This window comes from Strix uralensis, chromosome 22 (genome assembly GCF_047716275.1).
Source record: "Strix uralensis isolate ZFMK-TIS-50842 chromosome 22, bStrUra1, whole genome shotgun sequence".
NCBI classification, from domain to species: Eukaryota; Metazoa; Chordata; class Aves; order Strigiformes; family Strigidae; genus Strix; species Strix uralensis.
Genome location: NC_133993.1, coordinates 5,349,264 through 5,368,592, shown reverse-complemented (window position 1 = coordinate 5,368,592; position 19,329 = coordinate 5,349,264). Strand labels below are relative to the sequence as shown.

The window sequence follows — 19,329 nt, the reverse complement described above, 5'->3', positions numbered from 1 at the left end:
GGCAGCAGTGCAGGTCTTGTGTAGGAGAAGGTGAGGAGCAGACATGGCAAGAATGTGTCCAGTGGCCAAAGAGATGGACAGGTTCAATGGTTCTCCCTCAAATCTCCAGCAGGAAGAATGTGCAGGGAACCTCCCCTGGTCTGTTGGGCCCTTTGTGTCTCAGCCCCTGTTGTGAGCTTAACTTTGCCTTTGGCAGTTCTTCCCCTACATTCAGGGAATTGTAGATGACTGAGAAGTGCCAGCCTTTTAATTACTACCTTGAACTGAGGGTGGAGGGTGAAAAAGAATTTTTGAAGTATCACAGAAAAAAAATACCTAAATGTCTGCATTAATAATGAAGCCAGATGTCTTTCATAGAAACTCAGAGAGATGAACGCCAGGAGCATGCCATGAGAAGGAAGAGGAACATGGGACACTGGAGGGCCAAACTTTCTGTACTGCCATTCTGTGTCACGCTGCCATCGACCCTGTTACCCACCATCTATAAACTGTGAAAGGATGACTAAAAAGCAGGGATTCCCAACACATGTGCACAGGGAAGAGATGTTCTGTGGTACTGGGGCCTTCAGAGCTCGGCTTACACGGTCCCCATCAACCTTATTCCCAAAGGAGATAGGAGCAATGCCGTGATAACTCTGTCACCCTGCTTCACCTTTGAACAATCAGGCAAGAAGAGGGAATGTCAACAAAGGGCTTGGCAACCTGGCCCTGAAGAAGAGAAGGACCTATGCCCATATTTCAAATTCCCAGCTGGGAAAAGGGCAATTTTCACAGGCCCCTTTGGATTGATGTGTGGATGGATGGATGGGTGGATGGATGTGTACTGTTCATCAAGCTCTTCCTGACTGAGGCCTCTGAGGTGCTTTTGATCAAACCAGTGCCAAAGAACATCAGTCAAAAAAGAGGGACCCTCATGAACAAAAATTTCCTGCTCTAGACAACGATACTGCTGAGTGTGTCCCATTGTCACCTCCACATCTCAGAGGGACTACAGTGATCAGTTCTTGCACAGAACTTTTCTGAAGCAGAGCTGGTCCCGACATAGCAGGGCCTCAGAGGTCCTGGGCCTAAACAAAGCTGCTCCATCCATGCTTGGGGGTGACAAGACATCACAGAGCAGTGATGGGGCATTAGTTACTGTCCTTAGACTGCCATGGACCATGGGGGTATTGTGTTACCAGGGACTCCAGTGTGTGACCCAGTGTGGTTAATCCCAATACTGACTTGTGAATGATGTCATCCCTACATGCCTGCCAAAGCCTGGGCCCTGCCAAGTGCTGTAGGGATGGGGTAGGGCTGCATGGGGGACAGATCCCTGCTGCCTGTGATCATGTGTGCTGGCCATGGCTCTAGACTGGGCAATAGAGGGGACAAGAAGGTGGAAGTGAAACCATAGGCCATCCCTGAGGCTATTCCTCTCATCCACACTCCTGCCATCTTTTGGGGATGTCTTTTTTCCTCTTCCCCAGCACAGCACTGACCAGAGCAGGAGGCACACCAGTACTATGAGCTCGCAGGGTGGCTTGTCTCCATGGCCTCCCACAGAGTCTTAGCTATCACCTGAGGACAGCAGAGATTTTTGCAGGACCTGTGAGGGTATTTCTGGGCAGAGACATTGCAAGGCAAAGGGTGATTGCCACTTGCTCTGGGGTAACTGGGGATGTTTTGCATAGTGCCACAGGTTAGTACCCCAAAGAGGACCCTCTGCAGTGTGTCCAAACCCCCCATTCTTCTGGTGTCGTGAAGGGCATCCTTATACCTGCATCTTATCCCCTGCCAAGATGAAAGCAATTCTCCCTGAGCAGCTTGGGAGAGTATACATGGAGGAAAGGACCATCCAGAGGCCCAGGTTGAGATGCAGAAATCTTTACTGAGTCTAAAAAGGAAATCAAGGTCACTCCAAGTACAGGCCTTCAGTGCAGGGATCATGAGCGGTAAGAGAGAGGCTGCGACCCGTGGCCATGGTGAAGTTTATGCAGGGCATCCACCTGCCTTTCTTGCAAAATGCAGGTTGGCTTTGAAGAGCCTTGAAGCCCAGGGGAGCAGAAGAATGAAAAGAGAGAAAAAGAGGTAGGTGGAAAAAGGGAAGGAAAGACATAGGCTATGATTCCAAAGAGCCCAGGCTGGCCCCTTCCTGCCATCATCTTCAGGAGGATCTAGAGAAGATCAATTCCTGGGAAAGCAATGGCCTGAAGATTTATCCTTTGTCCAGAGCCATGTCTAGATATCTTAGGGAGACTTCCCAAGAGCGATGTATGCCAAGCACCTTTAGCAGGGGGGGCACCTTCTGCCACAGTAGCAGCTGGTAATGCAGGAGAGGTCAAAGCCCCCAGAGTTGATGGGCACTCCGTCACAGCTGAGGATGCTGCCAACGGCAGCAGAGGTGGAGGATCCCACAACAGTGTTCTGTGGGAATGAGCTGAGGATGGGTCCGGGGAGGGTCACCACCACGGGGGAGGGCTGGATGGCAACGGTGGAGCTCTGGCACTGCCTGACACAGGGCTCATTGCAGCTGTTGGCCAGCGGGGTTGGGCCGCAGGGCCGGCATGGCAGGCACTGGTCATAGCAGGACATGTCTCTGAGGGTGGAGGTGCACCTGGGTAGAAGAAGGGAAGAAGCAAAGCACAAGCGTGGGTGAGGAGCTGCCTGGTTACCCTGTCACCAAGGAGCCAAGGCCACTGCTGAGTGGGCAGCTGGGAGGTGTTCCAGGAGCCACATGGTATTCATTGCCCTATGAGGAGCAGCCTGTCCCAGGGAGGATCTCTCATAATTCGTAAACCAAAAGCCCCCTCAGCCCTGCAGCCTCTCTCCAAACAAACCTTCTCCCCACTTCTCTCTGTCATGACAAGAAGATCCAAACACCAGGACAGGACAGAGCATTATCAGGTGGGATGTTTATCAAGTGCAGATGTCACTGTGGAAGAGGAGGAAAAGGGGCTTCAGACTCACCTGGTTCCCAAGCAGAAGGAGCCAAGAGAAGTGCATGAGAGAGCAGGGACTTGGGCTGCCTTTTAGACCTGCCCTTCACTGCCACAGGACCAGAGGCACCTTTGCAGAGGTAACAATGTTCTGACAAGCTCATCTTGAATGCAAACCATCACAGCTAATGATATGGGCTGTGCTTTCATTTCCTGCACTGCTCCTTTTCATTTCCAGGTTTGTGCCATGCCCATTCCCCAGTGAAGGCTTGTTCTGAGCACTGGGATGAAAGGCCCCAGGAATTCTAGGGCAGGAATGCAGCAGTGCTGGCAGAAGACTCAGTTCATGTGCTGGACAGGACCAGAGCAGGCAAATGATGTCAGCCTGCATCACTCAGGTGGGACTGTTTCAAGTGCTATTCTCTGAAACAAGCTCCAGCCATCCTCAGCTGGATTCTTAAGGACTCCTGTGTATGAGGATGTGCATTGTCCTTCTCTTCCCCTGCTGATGGACATTTGTTGTTGCCTCCCATTAAAGGTGTATGTGTTGTGTTGCTGGGTTTTGATCCCAACACTGCCCTCAGGCAAAAATTCTAGTTTGTTTTAACTCATCCCCTTTTGTGCAGTTCATGAGCACACAAACAATGGCATGGGCATGCCTGGGGTCTTGTCCTTTCCCAGAATGCTCTAGCCCTGCTGCGCTTGTCCCCAGCTGTCCTCAGCAGAGTCCACAGCATGTTGTGTTCCTACAATCTTGACCTTGACAGGCTAGAGATGTGGGCCCTGGTGAACCTCATGAAGTTCAGCTAGACCAAGTGTAAGGTTCTGCACCTAGTCTGGGGCAATACCAAACATGGATACAGGCTGGATGATGAGTGGATTTAGAGCAGTCCTGTGGAGAAGGACTTGGGGATATTGGTGGATGAAAAACATAAGCCAGCAGTGTGTGCTTGCAGCCCAGAAAGCCAACCCTCTCCTGGGCTGCATCAAGAGGAGTGTGGCCAGTAGGCTGAGGGAGGTGATTCTCCACTCTTACTCTGCTGTCCTGAGACGCCATTGGGAGTACTCTGTTCAGATCCGGTACCCCCAGCATAAGGAAGACATGGAAGCTGATCTTGTATGATCAAATTGGAGGTGAATAGGTTCAGTTAGAGGATGATAAGGTGGGTGACAAAGTGGCTGGACTATCAGGCACAAAGGGTTGTAACCATAGAGGAATAGGCTGACTGGAATGTCATGAGGGTCAAAACCAGCAAGGCAAGGTTTTGAGCGTGGGTGAGGAACCAGTCCATGCAGTCATGCAAGCTGAAGGCTGGCTGTCTAGAAAGCAGATCCACAGAAAAGGATGTGGGCCTTTAGCAGACATCCAGTTGAACATGAGACAGCAGTGTGCCCTTACAACAAAGGAGGCCAACTGCATCCTGAGATGAGTTAGTCACAGTGTTGCTAGCAGGTCTAGGAAAGTGACCCTTGCCCTCTGTCTCATTTGAGACCACATGTAGAGTACTGCTCCCAGATTGGGGCTCCCCAGTCCAAGAAGAATATGAACATACTGAAGCAAGTCCGACAAAGGCCACCAAGTTGATTAGGGGGCTGACAAACATGACATGCGAGGAGATGCTAAGGGAACTGGGCATGCTCATCTTGGAGAAGAGATGGCTCAGGAGAGACCTTCTTGCTTTCTACAACTACTTGTTCAGAGGAGACAGAGAATAGCAGCACCAGCACATGGCGCAGCTCTGGGGTGGAACTGGTGGCAGTGGGAGGCGGCAGCAGAGAGGAGATGCTGGGACTGGAGCAGAGACCCCAGGCTGGCAATGGGTAGTGAGGTGTGGGCAGCAGAGGATGCAGGGATGGTGGGGCTGGCTGTAGTGCAGCTGGGTGTGCAGGGCGGGCATTTGCTCTGGGTGTCCAGGGCTGTGCTCGTTCTTCAAGGCGTCTCTCCCCCTCTCTGCCTGTCTGCCATCTCACTTCCCTCTTTCCCAACTCTGAGTCCCTGCTTGGTATTCTTGCATGGTCTCCATCTCTCTGTTGGTATGAATTTGCTTGCATGTATGGCTGCCTTTCAATATACCCACTCTTACCCTTGTGCATTCAGCAGTTATCGCCCTAAATTTAGCCCTCTGTCCTTCACTGTAACACCCACCCTTCCTGTCAGTTTTCCTCTCTTCATCCATCCACCCACCCATCTGTCTTTTGACCCATCCCGCTATCCATGGCATCTACCATCTCTAACCCCTACTCCTACACTCTGAGAGCCATCTCTCATCTTTTCCTCTATTTCCTTCATATCTGTTGGCACAAGTTTGCTCTCCTGCACCTCTGCATTATTCCATGCATCCATCCATCCCCCTGTGCATTCAGCATTCATTCTTGTTCTGAATTCAGTCCTCTCTCCTACACAGTAGCAGTCCCAACTCTCCTTTTTAGTCTTCCACTTTTCATCTGTCCATCTACCCATGCATCTGACATTCATGCCATCTCTCCATGCATCTATTTCAAATTCCCTCCCAGCCTTTTTCCCTTGCTCCACAAACCAGGATCACTCTCTATGGGCACATGTCCCCATCCGTTTCAGTCCAGCTCTGTTCCTGATCATTTCTCTGGGAAATGAGCCATCAGAACTGGGCAATCTTTGATGATTTTTGGCGTTTCCTTCTCCTTTCTCATCAGTGGCTTCTGGTGCAGAAGGAGCCATTGGCAGAGACCACTGAGGGCACAGGCAACAACATCACCTCAACATCCACTTACAAGTTCTTACCAGTTCATCCACTGGTACTGTCTGCTCCCTGGCTGAGGCTCCACATTGCTTGTGAGTGGTGTAAAAAGTTCCAGAGTGCTGCTGGATCCGCTTGAGTGGCTGTCGGTGGTGACAGACCACTTGTGCGGCTCCCTGTGGCTCACCTGGCCTTGCAATGGAGAAGTGGTGGTGCATTACTGTACCCTGGGATACACTGGAAGGGGAGCATAAACCACCACAGACAGGGCTGGGTGTGTGTGGTGGGGCCAAGAGGACAGCCAGCCACAGCTGAGCACACCCAGGGGCACTGCTGCTCCGCCCGCCAGAGCCTCCTTGCCATACCTGTCCCTGGAAGAGGGGAAGTTCAGCCCTGTCCCCTGCCTCATCTGAGGACTGTTGTCGCAGCTATAGTTGTGTTACAAGGGAACTCCTGTCAGGTTTGCTGTCACTGGAGAGCAGAGGGCAGCCTGTCATCATTCTGCCGTGGCCTTGACTGAACAACAGGACACTGAGGCCTTTTGGGAGTGGGGTTGTGAATGGGGGCTGCTACGCTAATAACCTGCTTCCCACAGTCCCTGCCAACTCTGAGCAAAGGGCCCTGGCAGCAGACATCAGATGACATTAAAATCAAGTAGCCCTTTTGTCTGCCTGGGTATTGGAGTTCTGGGCCCAGGGTGGGACAAGTAGCTGGAGATTGTGGGTAATGTGGGTAGGTGAAGGGACAGAGAGGGAGTGCCTGTACAACAGAGAGCTGTGCTGTCGTGTTCTCCCCCTGCCAGAGTGCAGGTGGCTTTCCCTGGGCAGCTGGTTTCTGCAGCAGATGCTCTTTACAGAGATGTTTCTCTTCAGGTTCCTCCTCTATGGCCAGAGGCAAAGGGAGAGAGTGTGTGACACCTGGGTCCAGGCACTTCAGTGTGTACCTGGTCCTCTCTCCACACAGACTGTCCCAGGGACAGAGTGGACATGAGTGGGTACAGGGGTGCCTTCTCAATCTCTTGCAGAGCTGGGTGCAGGCCTGTGCATCTGGCTAGGTGGTTGATGTCAGGAGAAGTTCACAAGGGATGCCTGTCCCTCTGATGGAGAGTACTTAAACCAGGAGTTTGTTATCTCTCTAGAGAGGCTTCTTGTGGTAGAGGCTGGGGGCCAGACGCGAAGAGGACTGCCTGGAGGAGCAGGGAGAGACTTTTGCTCCACCCTCTGCACTGTGGTTTGGAGGCCTCTTTGATCTGGCAGAGGCAGAAGGAGAGGTGAAGTTGCAAGCATCAGGTCCCTCATGCTGGCAGGTCCCTGGGCAACACATGAAGGGAGAGCGTGACATGGTCCTGATTTTCCTGGCAGCACTGGTGGGACTGGCAGACTTTGGTGAGATGTGACTTTCAGGCTGGAGAGAATGAGACAAGAGTTTGTGTGTCTGGTGGTGTAAGGGAGGAGACATGAGTCCTGACTCCCTGGGGAAACTGGGAGTGTTTCTGTAGGGAGAGCCTGGGCTGCAGATGGGTACAGCAAATAATGTGGGAGATGTCAGGAGTAATGGGCATCAGAGAAGGAATACGACCTTAACTTAAATTTGCAGGTACTGAGCATTCTTGAATGTGCTGCTAATTCATATGAAGCCTGAAAGAGGGAAAGATGCTAGGGAACAGAGCGATGCGATATATAGGAGTTTATGTTCTCTTTGCACCTGTGCATTGCCTCCTGGTGGGCATCTTTGGGGGTCTTTTGGAGGAAGGCTGGAACTCTTTCTCACCTTGTACTTTTCCTCGGAGCATGTGCAGATTCTCTTAACCAATTTCTTGAACATCAAGAGTGGTTTGAGCCGGTTTACTCATTCTATCTTATCTAAAACACCAGTGTATCAATTTCTAATGTCCATATATAGCTGTCTATTCATTACAAAGGCTAAACTAGTTAGAGCACATCTGCTTTCCAAGGACAAGAAACATATTTTTGTTGGTAAGTTTCCACAGAAAACTACGTTGTTTTGATGAACACAGTAGTCCTTGGTAAGCTTCCACAGAACAGTCAGGGCAAGCAGGATTCTTAAGCAATATTCAGAAATCATTGTAAGTTGCTCTAAGTTGCAAAGTAGGTGATCATTTCCTTGTATCTATTCCCCCCTGTTTTCCTAAGCAAATTCTGTTGCTATATCAAAGGAAGTATTTGAGTACATATCTAACAATTGATCTTATCTAGAATTAGGGAGATATTCTGTGTTAATGTATAATGTGTGTTAGAGTCCCATGTACTTACGATCCCTCCCCATAGTTCGATTATGTTGATAATTAATGTCCATCCATTTGTTGGATTCAGAGCCGCAGGGGTCCAGTTGATTTTGATTCCCATTGCTGTTTCGGGGATCCTTTAACTGGAGTGTTATGTATCCACGATGATTGTTCTTTAATCTTGATGGCTGTATGTGACGTTAGTAGCACCTGAAACGGACCTTCCCATTTTGGTTCCAGAGGTGAATGTGAAAAAGATCTTATATATACATAATCACCAGGTTTAATGTTGTGTTCGGGCTGGTCCAGACCTTGAGCCCTGGTCCCTAGGACCAATTTCTCTATTTCTTCCTCTGCAACCTGGGTTGATGTTCCTGCCTGTATCATATATGGTCTCCCATATACTATTTCAAAAGGACTTAGTTCCTCCTTAGTTCTGGGTTTAGTTCTGATCTGTAGAAGGGCTAAGGGCAATGCCGGGGGCCAGGATAAGCCAGATTCCTGGCCTAGATTTACTATTTGTAATTTAATTAAATGATTCATTTTTTCTACTTGACCACTTGCTTGTGGACTATATGGGGTATGTAATTGCCAGTCTATTTCTAAAAGTTTACTGCTGGATAATTTTTGCCACAAAATATGATCCCCGATCTGATGACATTGTTGCTGGAACCTCAAACCTTGGTATTATTTCTTGTAACAATACCTTAGTTACTTCTCTGGCTTTATTAGTTCTGCAAGGGAATGCTTCTGGCCACCCGGAAAAGGTATCTGTCAAGATCAAAAGGTACTGAAACCCCCCTTTTCTTGGGAGTTCAGAAAAATCAACCTGCCATTGTTGCCCTGGGTAATTTCCTTTCCTTATCTGCCCGGGGTGGGTCTTCAGTCCTGTTTTAGGACTATTCTGTAAACAGATTTCACATTACTGTGTCACCTGCTTGATGGTGGTATATAGATTTCGAGCAGGCAACTATATGTTGATTTAGACAGTTATATAAGGCCTCTACCCCCGCCCCCCCCGCCTCCCCCCAGTAGGATTTTCTATGTTCTGTCATCACTATAGCTCATAATAATGCAAATGATACTGTTATTTTACCTTGAGGAGTCTTTGCCCACCTGTCCTCCTCTCTGCTTCCCCCTAGATCTTCAATAAGTTTTTGATCTTCCCTAGAACATTGAGGCTTACAATCAATTTGTATTTTACCATCTGGAACCAAAGATTGCACTTTTACTTCACCTTCCTCAGCCACTTTTTTTGCCTCACGATCTGTCATAGTGTTGCCAAGTTCATGGGTGGAAATTCCTCCTTGGTGAGCCTTACAATGCATTATAGCCACCTTTTCAGGTAGTTTCACTGCTTCCAGGAGTTTGAGGATTTCTTTGGCGTGTTTCATATATTTTCCCTGTGCAGACAAGAGTCCTCTTTCTTTCCACACTGCCCCATGAGCATGGACCACTCCGAAAGCGTATTTAGAGTCTGTCCATGTATTAATTTTCATACCCTTGGCCATTTCCAGTGTCCGACTTAGAGCTATTATTTCTGCCTTTTGTGCTGAGGTGTTTGGAGGACGGGCTTTAGACTCTATTATCTGATCTTCGGTGGTTACCACATATCCTGCCTTGCAGATACCTTGTTGGACAAAACTGCTCTCATCTGTATACCAGGATTCATCAGCTGGAATAGACTGCTTCAATTGTTTCCAGGCAGTCGTGTGTCACTGGTTCTCCTGTGGTTCCACTGAGAAAAGAAGCTGGGTTGACAATATTAGTAACTTCTATTTTTATATCATCTTGTTCCACTAGGAGGGTTTGGTATTCCAGGTACCTTTGGAGTGAAAGCCAGTGTTCTCCTTTCATGTTTAGTACTGCAGACACCGTGTGGGATACTAGCACTGTGATTTTCTGACCCAATGTGAATTTTCATGCTTCCTGGATATTTAGAACTACTGCTGCTACTGCCCTCAGGCAACTAGGCCATCCTTTGCTTACTTCATCAAGTTGTTTAGAGAAGTATGCCACTGCCCTTCTATCTGGTCCCAAATTTTGGGCTAGGACCCCTAGGGCTATTCCCTGTTTCTCATGGGAGAATAACCAGAAGGGCTTAGTGATGTCTGGTAAACCCAAAGCAGGGGCATCCATCAGCTTCTTTTTTTTAGCTGATGGAGTGCTCTGTTTGCCTCTCCATTCCAAGTGAGGTTTTCGGATTTGATTTTAACAGTTCATAAAGGGGTTTTACCATGAGTCCGTAGTTATATATTCACAGGCGACACCATCCGGTCATTCCTAGGAGTGGAGCTCTTTAGCTGTCTGTGGTCAAGGGGTCTGACAGATGGCCTCCTTCCTTGCAGTTCTAGGGTCTGTTGACCAGCCATGACCTCGTATCCGAGGTAAGTTCCTTGGTGCTGAGCTACCTAGGCTTTGTGTGGAGAGACTCAATAACCGTTAAGTCCCAAAAACTTTAATATATCACCTACATACTGCAGAACTTTCCCGATTCCATGCAGCCACTCCCATTGCTTCAGGTCTTTAGCTAGCTGGTTTCCAAAAAGAGTGGGGCTATTTTTAAATCACTGGAGTAGCTCAGTCCATTTTAATTGTGTCTTCCTTCTGGATTCCTGGTTTTCTCATTCAAATGCAAACAATAACTGGCTTTCCGAGCTCAAAGGCAAACAAAAGAAGGCATCTTTTAGGTCCAGTATGGTAAACTAAGCCAATTCAGGTACTAATCTAATTAATAGTGTATATGGGTTTGCTACAACAGGATGCAGATCTCCTCCTCTCTTATTGCTATATGCTCTCTATGCTCTGTCCAACAAGGTCTCCGAATTCCTACTCTCTGGCAGTTTCAGCTTCTGCAACTTCTTTCGAATGTCACGTGCTGATTGCCCTATAAATAATGACACTAACTGTTGTATTCCCACCTCTGATCCCGCATCTAAGGGTGTGTCGCCTCATGGTATCCCACAGCTTATCCAGGAATTCTGATGGAGTAGCTTTAGGTCCCTGTCAAACAGTGTATAGGGCTGAACAGATAATTGCTTTTGGTATAGCCCATTCTATGCCCCTTACAATCCAATCTCTATATGCATTTAGCAATTCTATATGGGCTCCTCTGTTGGGGTCCCAACGTGGGTTCTGTAAGGGGAAGTGATCTTTTATATCTTCTCTTGTAATTTTGAGGTGATCAGTAGCCAGATCCTGGGCTGTTTTTAATATTAATTGTTTTTCAGCTTCTGTCATGTGATCCAATAATAATTGTATATCACTCCAATCTGGATCATATTGTTTTATTAGAAACGGAAAATGCTTGGTCACCCCAACAGAGTCGCTTCGATAGCCCTTTGCTACACTACTTTTCCAAGTTTCAAGACCAAAGGAAGTGAATGGGATTTTTATTCTGACAGGGCCCCCATCCGGCCCTACAGCCTCTCTCAAGGGACCCTGCACCACTGCTCGTTTCTCCCATCTCTGAGGGTGAGAGGATATGGAGCTATGAGGTGGGGAGCCTGGCTCCTTCGAACTTTCACTCTCCTGCTGTCGGCTTCCTACCGGTGGTTTATAGTACTCTGGTAAATCCTTTATTTTGGCCCCTTTTTCCTTCCCCAGTTTTGTGCATCTCTGTCCTATACTGCTTGATGAACAACATCTTTTCAACTTCCCTTTCCCTTCCTTCTAATTTTCTTTTCCCGGTGCCAGCACTAGTGGATCTCGTGGGGGTGTCTCGTGGCCACAGTCTATTTGATATTCAGGATGGTCTTGGAGGGTGAAAAACATGTCTGCATAGGAGACTTCATCCCACTTCCCTTCCCTCCTTAAAAACAGCATCAGTGGTAGCAGGGTGTTACAATTCAAGGACCCATTAAGGGGCCATTTTCCCCTTCATCCAATTTATATAGGGGCCACCCCTGACTGCAATATTTTATTAGTGTCTTTTTATTCACACTTGCGCCTGAAGGTCCCCCTATCTTCTTCCAGTGTTTTGAAATACAGCCTAGGGGACTCTTTTTGACTATTCCCCCACTCTGGCCGCTTCCCATCTTGTCTACTTTACCTTAAAACGCTACCTGATTAAGCTGACAATATCCCCCTCAGGCAGATGGTACAAGGGTGCACTCTCCCCACAGAGCATGTGCCTAAATTCAAGACAACAACTAACACAGAATTACTGCCTCCCGCTAGAGGAGATATTTCACCTATGACACTTAAAACAGCACGAACAACAGGCAGCACTGACGACACAGCGGGTGGGCACTAGGGCGCTCTGTACTAAGGAATGTAAACTCGTCCTGCACTACCCCCCCACTGGTACAGAGTCTGCCCTGCGCTTCGTTCCTCTCTGACCGCTTCCCTCGCGGGATAACAAACTGCGGATCAGAGAACTCTGCACTGCGCAGCTGCAGCTGGGCTGCGTCTCACACACACAGAACAATCACACAACCACACAAAGGGGCCCCTTACAGTTATTACTCACAAAACATAAAATGACAAATACTACAAACATCAAAAAACCAATTACAACAATTGCTAAATCATAAAAGTCATAAATCAAAGCCAAAAGCATAAATCATATACCATGAGCCATTTGCTGTTTATCATTCACCACAGATCCACACCTGATCGATATCGACTAAATTATTATAAATGGTACCAGATTTTACATTTGATGGTAGCAATGGCAAGGCCACCCCCACTCACACAACTCACACCACTCCCGTACCCCCGTACTAGGAGTACCCAAGTCGACCTAGGATTCCAATGTGGTCAGAGTGTCAAAACCACCCTGCCACCCACGGGCCCACTACCACTTGGGACTCGAACCCCAACACCAGGGACGAGCACAAAGGCTCTTTACCTCACATGGGACGTCTCCCCATGACTTACAGGTCTCCCCTTTCTCCAACATACCTGATCCACCGACAGATGGTGCTTGTCTGCATCTGCTGAGATCGGGAGAGCAAAGGAGGTTCTCTGAGAAAGAAACCTCGGCACGCGCCTAGAACATCCCCCCTTAGCCAGTCCTGCAGCCGGACAGAAAGTGACCCAACTGGGGTGCCAACTGATTCGCAGAAACAGACTCTACAACTCAGGGACAGTTAAAAAGCAGGTATTTTTACTCCAGCGCTGGGGTGCAAGGGGATTTCTCCACAAAGCTTGCACCACCCCAGCACACTTTACCAAAAACTTATAAAGTGTGGATATACATATTCATTGGATTGCATAACACAAATATCCATATGCATAAGTAAGGCTGGGTTAGTTCGAAAGGCTGGAGTCAGCAGTTTATGTTCTCTTTGCACCTGTGCATTGCCTCCTGGTGGGCATCTTTGGGGGTCTTTTGGAGGAAGGCTGGAAGTCTTTCTCACCTTGTACTTTTCCTCGGAGCATGTGAAAATTCTCTTAGCCAATTTCTTGAACATCAAGAGTGGTTTGAGCCGGTTTACTCATTCTATCTTATCTAAAGTACCAGTGTATCAATTTCTAACGTCCATATATAGCTGTCTATTCATTACAAAGACTAAACTAGTTAGAGCACATCTGCTTTCCAAGGACAAGAAACATATTTTTGTTGAACGTAGTAATTCTTGGTAAGTTTCCACAGAAAACTGCTTTGTTTTGATGAACACAGTAGTCCTTGGTAAGCTTCCACAGAACAGTCAGGGCAAGCAGGATTCTTAAGCAATATTCAGAAATCATTGTAAGTTGCTCTAAGTTGCAAAGTAGGTGATCATTTCCTTGTATCACTGTCTTACACTAGGAATAATGACTATAGGTAAAGATATCACACAGCACCAAATTTCACCTTGAACCAGAGCATGACTCAATGAAACAGCCACAAGAATGGGGCATAGATACATCCAGAAAACATCAGACTAAATGGAGAAATACACCTCTACTTCCTAAAGCAATGAGCCAGGTGCTGGGACTCAGATTCAGATGAACCCTGACAAAATGAAGCACTTAGCAAGCTGGAATACAAACCTGTGGGAGAACCACTCCTCCAGCTCTGTTGGCGAACCATTTCTGGATGGAGTTTGTGACCCTTTCCAAGAGCTGGTCTTTAGAGCACTGTGAGGCATTCTGAATTTACGCAGGAGTGAACAGAGGGAGGTGGGAGCATTAGAATCGAGGCTCAGCCCAGCCTAAGATGGCTGTAAGGTGAGTGAGATGAGCTCACTGGGGAACTGGTGGCTTCTCACTACCTGTGATGCCCAGGTACACTTACATTCCAGCAAGCAACTTTAGCAGGGTAGAAGTTTAGGAAGAAGGGGATGAACCTCTTTGTTCCCACTGAGGCCCTTTCAAAAGCCACTTCACTTCTTCTGGAAAGCTCGCCCCAGAGCTTGCTTCACTTCTTTGTTCCTTAGTGTGTAAATGAAGGGGTTCAACAAAGGAGTTACAACTGTGTTAAAGGTATTCACGAGTTTGTTCCGATCTGGGGAGTTCTGGGCTGAAGGCTTGACATAGAGGAAAATGATGGAGCCATACCAGATTGTGACGACACTGAGATGGGCAGAGCAAGTGGAAAAGGCCTTTTTCTGGCCATGGGCTGACTGGATCCTCAGGATGGAAGAGGTGATGCATGTGTAGGAGACCAGGGTGACCACACAGGAGGCCACCACAACAATTATGGAGACAAGGAAAGTTGCCAGCTCGACATGCCATGTGTCACTGCAGGAGAGGGCAAGGCAGGAATCTATATCACAGAAGAAATGATTGATGACATCTGGCCCACAGAATGTCAGCCTGGATGTCAGAAAGGCCAGCAGCGAGATGGCCAGAAAGCCTCCCAGCCAGGAGCTGAGTGCCAGCCGAGCAGAGATGCTGCTGCTCATGAGGGAGCTGTATCTCAAGGGGTAGCATATGGCTAAGTAGCGGTCATAGGCCATGACAGAGAGGAGAAAACACTCAGTGGAGCCTAGGGAGAGAATAAAGAACAACTGGAGGATGCAGAGACTGAAGGAGATGGTCTGGCTAGTCCCCAGCATGACTCCTATAGCTTTGGGAACAACACCTGTAGTGTACCAGATCTCCAGAAAGGAGAGATTACAGAGGAAAAAGTACATCGGGGTATGGAGGTTGTTGTTCATCCACACGAGGGCTATGATGGATGCATTGCCTATTACTGTCAGGGAGTATGTAAGTGCAAATACCACCACAAGGGAGACCTGGGAATGCCACGTGCCTGGGAAGCCAAGAAGGATGAATTCTTCCACACTTGTCCCATTCGCAGTGTGCCCCCAAGTGTTGACGTTCACCTGCAAAGAGAGGAAGTTTCTGTGAGGGTTTGCACGCCTGTGCTGATCATGCAGATGTTACTACTAGTGAAACAAAGCCATCATCCCTGAAAATGCCATTGGTGTAGAGCACAGGAAACGAGCATCTACCCTAAGTTAAAATAGTCAGGGAAACCTGTTTGGACAATTAGATCTGACCCTGAAAATCAGGCCCACACCATCAAATGAACCTGTAGAATTATTTATGGGATCAAGCATAGGCATTTCCTTTAGGACAATGTGAATGCAATTGCTTCTCTGAGATGAAAATCACATTTAGGAAACTGCACAGCAGGGTGAGGGTCTCTAGCTATATGAGAAACTGTTGCAGTTAGGAAGGGAATAACATAACTGTATTCTTCAAGGCAGGCAATACTGAGTTGTGATTTCAGCAAATGAGACTGTGGGATCGAAAAACTGTCATGATAATGTGTCACTAGAAGAGACTTTTTTCATCTCTTCTAGGTCAGTTTATCATGAGGGATTTGGACTGAGATGGCAGGAACACAGGGCAGCAGGCTAGTATGACAGTCATTACTCAAGGGCACGTGGTCTTGTATATTTGCTTTCTTCCAAGTCTCAGCACAGGAAGCTTTTGCAGGTACCTCCATTACCACCACCGATGTTTGCTTTTCAGCACAGCTACTAGGGGTAGGATTCACCTCTTTGTAATTTGGCCATATCAGAGTCAGGGGAAGCACTTCTGCTGACCAAACTGTAAGATCTACAGTGAAATAATCCTATCTCGGCTTCTCAACTTACCCTGTGTCTTTCACCATGGACAGGGAAAACACACAGTGGAGACACGCTTCATCTTGCCACACAGACATGGCTAAAAGCCCTCTAGAAGTGCCACGTTGTCTCTGAGGACTAAGGCATGAGTTGAGCAAGAAGCATATATGGGTAAGTCAGATATCTCAACTTTGGCAGAGGCATCCATGCCTCAGTGGTTGAAGGCAAAATCTTCTCAGATGAATCCCATCCATGGTAGCTTTGCTGAGAAGCCCGGTGAACTGAGGGGTTTTGTCTATGCCCTCCCTGCAGACAAGGGAGGATTCTTGATCAGTTCTCTAGGGGAGAACCACTTTCATCCTCAGGTGGATGTTTAAGACAGATGGAGTTGAACCACCACCTGAAGGATCCCTTTCCCTCCTTTCTTCCTCCTATTCTGATTTACATATCAGAAATCTCATGTGGCTAAAGAGTAGAGAAATCCCCCTTAATCCAGCTCTCCTTAAACATGTAAGGCATTGGAAATGTTTGCTAGAAGTCTTGGGCAGGCTTCACTCACCAGCTCAGCCAGTGGAAATGTTCCAGGTGACATCTCTTCATGCACCATCCTCCAGATGAAGCCATGGTCCCCTTGGCTGAGGGAGTACATTGGAGAGAGGTTGATTTATTGGAGGAGCTCTGGATGCAGTGATGTCAGAAGGGTGGATGAACAGCTCTCACCTTGCAGAGTCACTTCAAGCTGTACACAATTGTCTGATATTGTTTCCTCTACATCCACCTAGTAGGCATTGACAGCTTGTGCTCCTGATTTTCTTTCTCCCTCACAGCCACTACTGCAGTTCCACAAAGGGAGGGTTTGTGTGCACACACAGAGTGTAAACTCTCTACAGTTTAGCTCTATATAATGAGAGCACACATCAGAGAGTCACCAGCATCATTAGCATAAAAACATCCCCTCACCCACCTCGTTAACACACTGAAGCTCAAACTGGCCACACTGAGGAGGCAGTTTTCTCTTTTGTCTCCGTGTGCCACAGGGAGTTTGATCTCTAGGGGATCTCATGGGCTCTCTCTTCACACAGGCCAATTAAAGAACAGCAATGCAATTCTCTAAAGTGACTGTCAGGCTGGGTGTTTGTCTCCTGCCTGCAGCTGTGGTATGTGAACCTTGTCAGGAACTCAGTGCTCTCTTGTGTATCCATTTACTGACAAGCAGGAGATGTCTGAAAGAGCCATGTCCCAAGAGACTGGCAATGTCAATTATGTGATGATGGATATTAACAGGGTCTTCAAACCTCCCGGGTGGGAGGTAATTAAAGGCAACTATGTACACATGAACACAGAGAGAGTAAGGTAAGGGGTAAGGCTCATTTCTGAGCCTCTAACTGCAGTTAAGGCCTAAGTCTTCAGTCTTCATTGAAGTGAAGATCTAAATGCAAAGTTAGACAAGATATGAGTGGGGGGAACTTGATCTCACCTGCCTCCAGAGCAGGTGTCTCCTGGAGAGCTACTCATTTTTGCTCCATTGATCATCAGTGGAGAGAAATAAGCACCGTCAAGCTCCAGTTCAGTCTTTTCAAAAGATGCTCTCTCACACAGATCAAGGATCCTGTGTTTTACAAGCACCTATTTTTCTTCTGTTGACATTCAAGATAAACTAGGCAGCTGGCTTAGACAACATAAACACACACAGGTCTCAACCTCTTGGCATCTAGATTTAATTGAGAAGACTCAAACCCAGAGAGAGGCTATTTACATTGTCCAGGGCCACCACACTGGTGTTGGACTGGACAGACTAATATTCTGCAATTCCTGTGTCCAAGGCTTCAGTGTGGTTGAGAGAAAATTGATCTGCACTTGTCATGAGGTGGAGATGCAGCTAATGAGAGTAATGTGGCCAACCTGAGCTCATTCACTGACCATGAAGCCCTCTGCCTGCTATCCATCTGACCCAGTGTACCATGGACACGGATGGGGGCTTTAGGCATGGGATGGAGGTGCTTGTAGGTGCTGATAGGACAGCCTGTGGGAGAGGAGACGGCTCTGGGGAGACATTATTGTTCCCCTTCAGTATGTATAGGGGGCTTATAAGAAAGATAGAGAGAGACTTTTCCACAGGGCCTGTAGTGACAAGATGAGAGGTAATGGTTTTAAATTAAAGGAGTGAAGATTTACATTAGATATAAAGAAGAAATTTTTTCTGATGAGGGTGTTGGATCACTGGAAGAGGTTGACCTGAGAAGTTGTGGATGCCCCCTTCCCAGAAGTGTTCAAGGCCAGGTTGGATGAGGCTTTGAGCAACCTGTGATCTAGTGAAAGGTGTTGCTGGCCATGGCAGGAGGCTTGGAACTAGATGGTCTTTCAAGGGCTCTTCCAAGCCAAACCATTCTATGATTCTATGCATTTATGAATTATCCTGGTAACCAAGATGGTTCTGTGAGTTCATTCCCTCCAGGGCAGTGAATCTGGGTTGAAAGAGCCTCTACACAAGGATGTCTTTGGAATCTGAGTTGGTCTCACAGGGCTGGAAGGACATATCCCCTGAAGGGATCTTGTTCCATTACACTCACTTGACTTCTGTGCCATATTTTGCAGACCACAAGGATGGTCACTCCAATATGTGGAAAGGTGAGTCAGGAAGAACCAAAATACAGCTGGAGCGGAAAATAGCAGGGAAAGTGAAGGGAATCAAAAAATGTGTCTCCAAGTCTACTGGAAACAAAACGGAGGGTAAGTAGATGAGCGCTCATTGCTTGGTGTGGAATGGGACTTGGTGACAAATGATGGGGAAAAGGTTGATGTACTCAATGCCTATTCCTCCTCAGTTTTACTCAGTTCAAGGATCTGGCTGGACAGTCTCTACTCACTCCCTGGAAGGAAGATGGAGCAAATACACTCAGAAGCCGTTCCTAAAGTCATGACATACCCTCATGAGTGCACACACATGCACACTTATACCCACACCAAGGTGTGCACACGCACAGGCATGCTCACACACAAATCTGTGTGCTGTTGGGGAAATTTTGTTGTACTCTTTGAGGCAAATTAAACACACACTTTTGCTTAGATATGAAAAACACCACACCAGATGCTCAGCGTATTGGACAGAGTGCTACCATCACAAGCAGTCCTACAAGGAGTCGGCAAAGACGTGTCAGCAGCTGGTTCCTCATGTGCACTGGCCCCAGCACCAATCCTGAGAGCGCTGGCATGGAGCACCTCAGCCTGCCATTGGGTCTACCCCCCAGCACCAGCTCTGCTGCCCAAAGGTGGCCACTGAGCATTCACATTCCAGCACTGCTACAAGACAACGCTGCAGCTGTTTCTTCTGTCCTCACCAAGGGAAACTGCACTCCCTTGCAGGGAGTCCTTCTGTCTCTGGCATCCCTGCTGCCAGCCACTTTCACCCCTTCTGCATCTGGGCCTTCTTGTCCTCCATGCCA

The 19,329-nt window shown here is 47.8% G+C and overlaps 1 pseudogene; it reads right to left on the bottom strand.

Moving 5' to 3' along the window:
• Window positions 1-14,191: 14,191 nt before the first annotated feature.
• LOC141953384 (olfactory receptor 6F1-like) lies at window positions 14,192-16,660 on the bottom strand (annotated as a pseudogene).
• Between the last annotated feature and the right edge of the window lie 2,669 nt (window positions 16,661-19,329).